Source organism: Armigeres subalbatus, chromosome 1 (genome assembly GCF_024139115.2).
Source record: "Armigeres subalbatus isolate Guangzhou_Male chromosome 1, GZ_Asu_2, whole genome shotgun sequence".
In the NCBI taxonomy this organism is placed as follows: domain Eukaryota; kingdom Metazoa; phylum Arthropoda; class Insecta; order Diptera; family Culicidae; genus Armigeres; species Armigeres subalbatus.
Genome location: NC_085139.1, coordinates 19,624,465 through 19,634,780, shown reverse-complemented (window position 1 = coordinate 19,634,780; position 10,316 = coordinate 19,624,465). Strand labels below are relative to the sequence as shown.

Here is a 10,316-nt window from a genome sequence, read left to right as displayed (position 1 = left end):
ACTCCGAATGCTCTGAACAACATTTCATGTTATTTTTGTCCGACAAAAAGCCAAATGTTCAAATTGTTTATTGGACATTCAAGTGTTTGGGCAAATCGCTTTCTATTTTCATGTCTGAAACCTTGAATAAATGTAGGGATGGATATATAACATTGCAGAAATCAGAACTTTTCTTGATGCCATTTGGTACACATAATTTTGATAATGTTTATGAATATCGTTTTGTTCAGAAATGACAGATGCAATTCTTTTCGGGAATAATATTCAAATAATTCATTCCGAAATTATAAAAGATTCAAATTATTTTCAAATCTGGAAACACATTCCGTGTTTGACTACGGTCGAGTTAAGTCGCATCGGCGCAATCGGTCGATCGCAGTTAATTTATTGACAGGTGTCCAATTACGCCCCCGGTCGTTCGGGTAAAAGTGATTACTCACTAAATCGGTAACGCGAATTAGCAATAACGCAAGTGTCCGCCAAGAGTGCAAATTAAAAACCAACCAACAAGCAAAGTTTATTTGATAAACAGTTCTAATTTCCTCCGTATGGGGGATAACTCCGGCGGTGGTGCTGGGTAAAAAATTATGGTAATGGAAAGGCTGGAGGAGGGGAAAAGCTTCCATTGAGTGCCCCCAGTATTAGTGGAGAAAACAATCCAGAGCCACTGTGGGACAATAATTGCAAAGTGGTAGTGTTTTGCCGTGACGTGAAAAACGATACGGATAATGCAATTCGGGACATGTTGTCAGATCAAGGCGTGATAAATGTAAAGCAAATTACAAAGGAAGCAGAGGAAAATAAAATTCCCACCGGAATTTTCGTGATAACCGTGAAAGGAACAAGGCCACCCAAAGAATTCAAATTGGGTTATCTCCTCTTGCAGGCAAGACCATGGTACCCTTACCCGCTAAGGTGTCTCAAATTTGGTCATACTAGCATTAGCTGCTCGGTCAAGGATAAAAAGTGCAGTGAAGTCTACCATGAAGAATGTGGAAACGTAGCAAAATGTATTAATTGTGGTGGTGGGCATGGTGCATTTTCCAAAGAGTGCCCAGTTCTGCAAAAAGAAAAATCTTTTACGAAAGTGAAAGTGGACAGAAACATTTCGTTTTAGGAAGCCAGAAACATTGTTGAATCACAGAGCAAAACAACTTACTCAGATACAGTGATGTCACCAGTTGACGAAGAAGTTTAGAAACTTACTAATGAAAACGAAACCTACGTAGCTAAAAACAATGAGCTAAATGAAGAGAAGAAAATGTGTGCTGACACCTTGAAAGCTAAAATGGAGGTATTCGAGACAAAGCTCATGAAATACAAAGAAGAATTGATTAGATGTTGTCAGGAAATAATAAAAAAAGTGACGGACATGCAAACAAAAATGCAGGAGACGTTAGACGCAGAACACAAAGCATACAAGGAAGAAAAAGAGGCGGAAAAACTCAAAGAAGATTGCAACAAGCTTGAAAACCTATTGAAATCGTACCAACACAAAACAGCCCCCAAACACAAAAGGAGTCTGGATAACACCTTGTGCTCTCACCTTCTGGGAAGAAAAAAGGAAACACTTCAATGCAACCATGTGAAGAGATGGAGTATGTTGAATCGGACAAAGAACAATCCATAAGATCTACCCACCACGACGATAATATGTAGTAAGAATATTTAGCAGCTTCATCGAGACCACAACACCATACCCAAGAAGACAAGTAGAAAACAATCCCAAATAACATAAAAATAACACACCATAATAACAGTCCAGCAAACAACGGAAATTTTGCGATTTCATGAAATGTCAGAGGATTAAGGAAAAGAAGAACCGAATCAAAATTATTAATGGCTACCATCAACCCATTGGTAGTATGTCTACAGGAAACAATGTGCCAAAAAGAGCAGCAAGCTAACATCAGTAAGTATAAAATATACCACCGTCAAAGACCTGGTGGAGCAAGACCAGCTGGTGGAGTATTGACCTAAATACAAATTTGGAAGCAGTAGCCGTGAAAGTAGGTGCATCAATAAATGCTAACATACTAAACGTATACCTCCCTCCCGGAACCCAAATCCTAAAGGATGATATTTCTGAACTACTCGCTCAAATTCCCAAATCTATGATAGTGATGGATGATTTTGATGCACATAACCCACTATGGGGTTCTGACGAAATCAGTTGGCGAGGAAAAATTATAGAGTCCATCATTGACGATGAAAACCTTGTAGTGCTCAACAATGGTGAAAACACATATTTAGTGCTACAGGAATTGGATCCTGCATCGATATATATGTTGTTGTTCAGATGTACTAGCTGGTACTCTGGAACTTACTTGGTACTTTTTAAGTGATCTGAAATCCATCTCGATACGTCTCAAACGTCATGATTTTGCCAAACGAGCTCAATAGGGTATAATTTAAGGTACCTAAGTGGCGCTGGTGAAGTCACGTGACATCCCTGGAACCTGGTTCCACCAGGGAAGTGGTCCCTTTTTGATGTGATCTGAAACCCATTTTGCGACGTCTCAAACTTCATGATTTCACGAAACGAGCTCAATAGATTCTATTTTGAGGTACCTGAATGGTGTTCGTCAGGTTTCGTGGCATTCCGAGAGCTTGGTTCCCCAGGGGATGTGGGCTTTTTTGTAGTGATCGTAAAGCCATCTCGCGATAAACTTCATGGTTGCACAAGACATTTTCTATAGAGATTTTTTCAAGGTACAGGGGTTAGACAAAATGGTTGAGATAGGTAAAATTATGTTGGAATTCAAATCATCATAACTTTGCGTAGAATCAGGGCCGGATTTAGCCGGAAGGGGGCCCCGGGGCCGACAGCTTGTGGGGGCCCCAAAATGTACAAAAAAGGTTGGTTTTGGTACATAAGATTTGTGGGGGCCCGGGGCCACGGCCCCCCATTAATCCGGCCCTGCGTAGAATGATTCGATTTTGATAAAATTAGGACCATCAGAACCGGACGCTATTCTAGTATACTATCCCCTGCAAAACCTAGGATTGGTTCGTGGCCACCGTAGATGTTCCGGGTTTTCCGAAGTTATGTTCAAGATGCATTTTTTCCACTGGTTGTCATTTTATGTGACGTTAACTTGTTTTATGATTTCTTCAAAAACTAGAACTAATATGCCGGCCAATGGTGGCTGTACATCGAGAATCCATCAAAACTACGCAGAGATATGACCATTTCAGTAAAAACGGTTCCGGGAACATAATGAAATGATAACAGATCGGAATAATGCAAATATGGGTATCTATCTTCATGGCTTTGCGAGACGATTATTACAGAAACATTTCCAGAATGATAGTGTCCACTGCCACCCTTATAGCAGGTTCCAAGGGCCTTCCAGGAGGGGCCGGTTTTGGCACCGTCTGGAACTATGCGTATATGGGTGTCAAAATTCATGTTTCCCTAAGCCGATGAATATAGGATTTTTATTAAAGATACATCATGGTGATTGTAAGACTCTCTGGCCAATTTGTAACAGGTTCCGGGTGTTTTGCGAAAGTGACATCTGTTCAGGGTGTATGGCCAATCCCGTACCGATTTTACGAAAATGGCCATATCTTTGCGTATACCTATCGAATTTTCGATCTGCAGTCAGCATTGGTCAGCATATTAGTTCTAGTTTCCAGGGAGAGTGCAAAACATGATGGCAGTAAACGTCAGATAAAACGACAAGCAGAAGAAAAAATGCATTTTTAACATATCCTCGGAAAACCCGGAACATCTCCGGTGGCCAAGGGCCAATCTGAGGTTTTGCATGGGGACAGTATACTAGAAGAGTTTCAGCGTCCGAAGGTCCCAGTTTCATCGTAATCGGATAATTTTACGCAAAGTTATGCTGATTTGAACTTCGACAAAATTTTGCCTATCTTAACCTTTTTGTCTAACCCCTGTACTTGTGTGGTTCATGTCATGTTCCGTGGCGTTCAGGGAATCTGGTTTACCAGGCAACTTTTTGATGCATTTTGAAACCCATCCTGTATCGTATCAAACTTGTGTCGTATCAAAGTGGAAACTACTCAGAAGTACAAAGTTTCTCAGAATACTCGGGAGCATGTACAACATATTAGAATTTCATGTTTCGTTGTTCATGTTACAGATTACATGATTCAGGATTCAAAATACATAAAGTAGTTTCTTCATCCCCGAGGGCACCAGGTTACTGGCATAATTAGAAACATCTTCAAATCTGCGTTAGAAATAGACTCTGAGCTCGTTTCGCGAGATCATGAAGTTTGAGACATCGCAAGATGGGTTTCGTATCAAATTAAAAAGTCGCCACTTCCCCGGGAGAACCAGGACCCCGGAATACCACGGAGTCTAACCAGCACCACTCAGGGACCTCAAATTAGACTCTATTGGGCTTGTTTCATGAAATCATAAAGTTTGAGACGTCGTAAGGTGGATTTCAGATCACTTCAAAAAGTGGCCATTTCCCCTGGAGTGCCACTGAACCTGACTAGCGCCACAAAGAAACTTCAAATTGAACTCTACTGAGCTCGTTTCGCAAAATTATGAAGTTTGAGAGGTCGCAAGATAGGTTTCAGATCATATCCAAAAGTGGCCACTTCCTCGGGCGAACCAGGTGCCCGAATTGAATTGGAACCTGATCAACATCACTCAGGTACCTCAACAAACTCGTTCCGTGAAATCATGAAGTTTGAGTCGTCGCAAAATGGGTTTCAGATCACATCAAAAAGGGACGACTTCTCTGGTGGAACCAGGTTCCAGGGATGTCACGTAACCTGACCAGCACCAATCAGGTACCTCAAATTAGATTCTATTGAGCTTGTTTTGCGAAATCATGAAGTTTGAGACGTCGCAAGATGGGTTTCATGAAGTAGGACACACACAAAATTTGTTTTAAGACTTTTAGCAAGGTCATTTGATTTGAGAAAAAAAAGGTACCCCACTCGACCCAGGGATTATTCCGGAACCTGGTGGCCAATGCCAATTCTCTTCCCAGGTTTGAAAACAAGAGACCTAACTGGATCGTTAGGTAGGTGAATCGTCAAAATCGGTTGAGAATCAAAGGAGTAATGATTTTATGAAGTCATTTTTTGTGAATAAAAAGTATCAAGGGCGGATAAGGGTTAGAAGAAATATGAATAACAAATGTCAATTGGAATGGGAATGAACCAGAAATAATAAAATAAGAGAATGCAATAATATCACTACACCATTTAGAGAGGCAATCACAGGAAATCGCAGAGAGGACGTTATACTAACCAGACTACAATTGGCCATACGCAATTAACGCATGCCTTTCTACTAGAAAAAACAGATCCACCCAATTGTACAAAATGTAACCAATCTCTTACTGTCAAACACATTACAGTCAACTGTCCAGGATATGTTAGGTAGCGGTACCAGTCCCCAAGGCGCCAAATCTTATCATAATAGGATGGATGTTTTGCCAGCGGACCGGAGTAGACCAGCGTATGAAATGTACATATATCTAGATCCTAAGTTACTCAAACTCTGTAAATTGAACAACCAAGACTCAAATAATATTTAAAGAGTCTTTAATAAAAACAAAAAAAAGTTAAAAACAAATCTAGAAAGAGCTTTTATTAGCGAAATTTGAGGCTTTATACCAAGAAGAAGGTTTAGAATTTTCGCCTGTTATTTGATGGCGTCGATGCCATCATTGGTGTGTCAGTGAAGAGAACTGTAAGCTATTGTCGACACGCGTGAAAGCCACACTTAGTTTTTATTTTTGCCGCTTGGGCTACGAAATGATGAGTTGACATCCGGGAAGGAGCGCCTACCATAACTCTGGTCCTCCCAAGTTCCAATACTCACGCTTCTACGGATCTTCCGATAACAATTGACCGCCAGCTAAGAGTTGCGTACTTAGCTGGTAGTGTAGCCTGGGCACTGTTGTCCTTCTGAAATCGACTAGAGTGAGAGAGTGCGTCCTGTGGGGTCTTGCTAGGATGTGGTGGGGTTCGACAGTGGGCTTTGTTGAACTTCTATAAAAAGCTGCATGTGTCCCCAAGCAGGTCCTATCAAAGCGACCGTATGCCGCTCAAAGCGCACTAGCCTAGTCCTGGTGTTGGGTGGGATTTTAAACAAATTTGACCCGACTGATCGAGCGTCTGTTCACCAAGGAGGTGCGGTTCCAACAGCGTCTGTTCTGGCATCCAGCGGCTGAGTATGAAATGCTATTCCCCGGAAGCTATACATAAGATGGCAGCCCCATCCCGGTGGATAGGGAACCTTGGGCCAACAACCTACTATTCCCGAAACATCAATTTGTACGAAAATCCGATAATGAAAGAATACGGACTGATTTTACGGCGACGACTCTTAGCACGAAACAACGGACACGAATAAGAACATGAAACGTTTTAACCCTAGCCCAGCAGGGTAAATTGGCACAACTTCCAATGAGGCACGCCGCATGAAGCTTGAGATCCTGGGACTGAGTGAAGTCCGTTGGCCAAACTGTGGAGAACACAGGAAGCCTTCGAGACAAGTTCTGCTATACTCTGGTTTACGAGATGAACACGCTCCCCAGCATCAAAAGGTTGGCTTCCTACTAAGCGCTCACTCTAGGCACACTCTAGGCTTATGAAGTGGGAACCTATAAGTGAAAGGATAATCGTTGCCAGATTTAGAACACGGGTCCGAAGCCTTACTATGAACCAATGTTATGCGCCAACCGATGCTGCCGATCTGCAAGACAAAGAGAACTTCTACAGTCAACTCAATGCCGTCGTAGATAGAATTCCGAAGGGTGATATCAAGATTTGTTTGGGCGACTTCAATGCGAAGATTGGATCCGACAACTCGAATCATGAGGGCATAATGAGACGCCAAGGTCTGGGAGAAATGAGCGAAAACGGAGAGCTGTTCGGTGAATTCTGTTGTAAAACGCGGGGATAACGGGGGATCGTTTTGCCCTCACAAGGTCACGTGGGTCTCCCGTGACGGCTTTACAGAAAATCAAATCGACCACATCTGCATTAGCCGAAAATGAAAACGGGGCCTTCTTGATGTACGGAATAAACGTAGCGCCGATATATCGCGTTTGATCATCACCTCCTCATTGGCGAAATACGTCTGCGCATTGCGCGGATTCGTCGGCAAGAGGAGATATTTGGACGACGGTTCAACACACGCCGAGTGGAAGATGCCACGATGAAACGGTCCTTTGTTGAAGAACTGGAGACGCGTGCTGCAGATATTCCGGAAGGTGGCAGCGTGGAAGACCAATGGACCGCCATCAAGAATGCCTTCATCGCCACCAGCGAGAACAATCTGAGCGAACTGCGCACCCAGAGAAAACAATGGATCACCGATGAAAACTGGAGGAAGATAGAGAAGCGAAGAGAAGCCAAAGCCGCGATAGAGCGATCAAAAACCAGAGGCGCCAAAGTCTTAGCCCGTCAACGATACGCGGCTTTTGAGAAGGAAGTAACATGCTCATGTCGACGAGCCGCCGCCGGGGACATTCGCCTCCTCTACGATATCTCACGACGCTTAAGCGGGGCATGAATGCAACGATGCCTGTGAAAGACGAGAATGATCAGTTATTTTTTTTTATCTTTATTAAAGTGCAAGTCTCTCTTGGCTGGCTCGTCTCTGAAAGATTATTATTATTGTATTACATTCAAAAACAATACAATTCAAATTATTTTTTCTTAGATCTAGTATTGTAGACTTTCCACTCTGATTTGGAAAAGTTTCCGTCGTTGTCTGGGCAGCTCTGATCTTCACAAGTTCTTTTACATTCTTGTTCTATGGGCTCCGTTTCATTAGTTTCGTTTGTTCCAGTTGACAATCTTCTCTTTGCCGCCGCGGTGCCGTATTCAATCTCGTTGATGTTAATTCCGTTTTCACTATTGCCGTCACCGTCATCGTTTTCGCCTTCACTTGGATCGGCTCCTGCCGATGGGTTATCTGTTTTGTTTTGCTCATCGTCGTTGTTCTGTCTATCGGTTGAGTTTGATGCTTCTCGGTTTTGATTTTCTTCGCTCGACACTGTTGATGTACCAGAACCAGAGACATTTGAACGATACTCGGCTGGCTTGCTTACGTCTCGGAAAGTAACGAGTGTGGACTCGTTTTCGATTACAATACGAGATGGTATTTGCTTCTCCTGCCTCAGTCGTATCACTCGAACGTCGTTCGGGATGCCCGGGAAGAAGTTTTTCCATACCTCGTTGTGTATGGATATAATTTTGCCATACTGTTTCATGTGTCGCAAGATTGTAGCGTTGGACATTTGAGGCGGCAGATCATGCAACCTCACCATAGCGGAAGGGCCATCTACGTACACGGGGATGTAGTAGTGCACATCGAGATGCACGAATTAATGCCGAAGGTGGTGTTGCTTCTGCAGCCGAAGTGCTTCGCTTTCATCGCTCAGTTCAACAAACACGCAGTTTTTAATATTGTGGAGTTGAATGTTTTTAACATAATCCTTGTTTAATTTGAGTTTAGTATCAAAAAATGTCTTCACTATCTCTAGACTGGGTCGCGTTGGTAGGCCACTGAAGTCCACGACAAGCTCGAAGCTCCATCACTGCGAGAGATTCAAACAGCCATCCTAAGCATGAAATCGAATAAAGCCCCAGGGGTCGATCGCATATCAGACGAGATGCTCAAAGCTCATATTCTGGTGATCAAATTTTGCCAAATTGACTTCTGATACTGGTCAATAATGATTGAGTACGATTGCATTAATATTCTAGGCACTTTCGCTCATTTGTCAATGATTGAAAAACAAAAACCGTTTTTTACTGCAGCTGACCTGTTCGACCACGAACGGTATGCATCGTCGTGGCTGCTGCTGGAACCAACTCCCTGAAAAAAGCACTAGTTCTTGAAGCCACCGTTTGTTGGTGTGGCGCTAGTACTGTTCTTGAAGTTTAAAGCTCCGTTCATATTGTACCGTACATTTCGCGCGGGTATTTAATTATGTATCACAAAATGATTTTCGATCGTGAAAATTTAAATTTCAATAACTTAAATTATATTGTTCTGTTTTCGTCATTTATCCAGCATTTTACGTGCGGCAATAGTTGCCACAATATAATTATCATCAAAATCAGACGAAATTATCACCGAAAAAAAAACATAAAATTTATTTCGATAGCCGCCACAATTTAACATGTTCTGGTAAGGTGCAATCTATTTGACGTTTGTCTTGTGTCGTTTGTCATCGCATTATTGGCGAATAAAGGTTGCATGAAGAACAAGAAGTCTACACACTTAGATTTAATTTCGTTGTTCGGTAATTTTTTTACCGAATTCGATCGGTAACCACATATTTTTTACAAAATTTCTGTAAAATTTGGAATTTTACAGTTGTACTGTAAAACCTCTACCGAACGTATTGTAATTTGTTGAAAATTTTGGCAGGAGCTGTCAAAAAATTACCGTACATACTGTAAACTAATCCACGTACCAAAGTCGGTAATCGAATACCGAACAAAGCTGTAATTCTCTCTGTAGATTACCGAAATACTGTGAAATTGTTTTGACATCCATGTCATTTAAAAATAATTTCGTAGCTTGCAGCACCGAATGGAAAATTACAAGATTTCCAAGAATGTTCCAAAAAAGGTACGTTATACTTCTTAATAACAAGTGTGAACAGTTTTTACTTATTTTACTCTTCCAGGGATGGCGTGTGTCTGAGAAAAATGCCTTTATAATTCTTAGGTAAGTATATTTATATAAGCGCAGTGATTATGATTTTGTACATGGGACTGTCGTTCTAACACTTTCGTTTGTTCTAATAATTTCAGCATTACAGAAATCCTACAATCGGGATTTAAAAGAATAATAGGACTCGGAGCAATACTAACATCTGCTCTGTAAAAACGATGCACATCCGCTGAATTACATATAGCATGTGATGCAGTAACTTTTCCTCGTTCTTCAGATAATGGGTGTGTACTCTCAGTGTACTCTCATAAAAATAATGTTAATTTTTTTTTAAATAAAATGGTACTATATGTTTCATTAAACACAATATTACATTTCAATGTTTATACAATAAAGAAATAACATTAAAATTATGCTATAAATTAAATTTACAGTCCTACGGTAAATATTCTGGCAAGATTACCGAACAGTTCGGTAAATTTTGACAGTTCAGCAGTCGCAATCGAGTACCGTACGTTCGGTACTGAATTCGTTTACCGAACTGATTACCGAACGTTCGGCTGTTGAGAATTCGGTAAAAAAATACCGAATACTGTAAAATAATCTAAGTGTGTAAGGATAATATTTCCGTTTTAAATCATGAAATCATGGCATTAATAAATAACTCCTTAGGGTTGCCTCA

At 41.4% G+C, this 10,316-nt stretch overlaps 1 long non-coding RNA gene across 1 annotated transcript; it reads left to right on the top strand.

The window, feature by feature from the left end:
* Positions 1-9,245: 9,245 nt before the first annotated feature.
* On the top strand, positions 9,246-9,908 carry LOC134208163 (uncharacterized). The gene is made up of 3 exons (XR_009978525.1): positions 9,246-9,589; positions 9,648-9,688; positions 9,775-9,908. It is a non-coding gene; the product is annotated as an uncharacterized LOC134208163 (long non-coding RNA).
* The last annotated feature ends 408 nt before the right edge of the window (positions 9,909-10,316 follow it).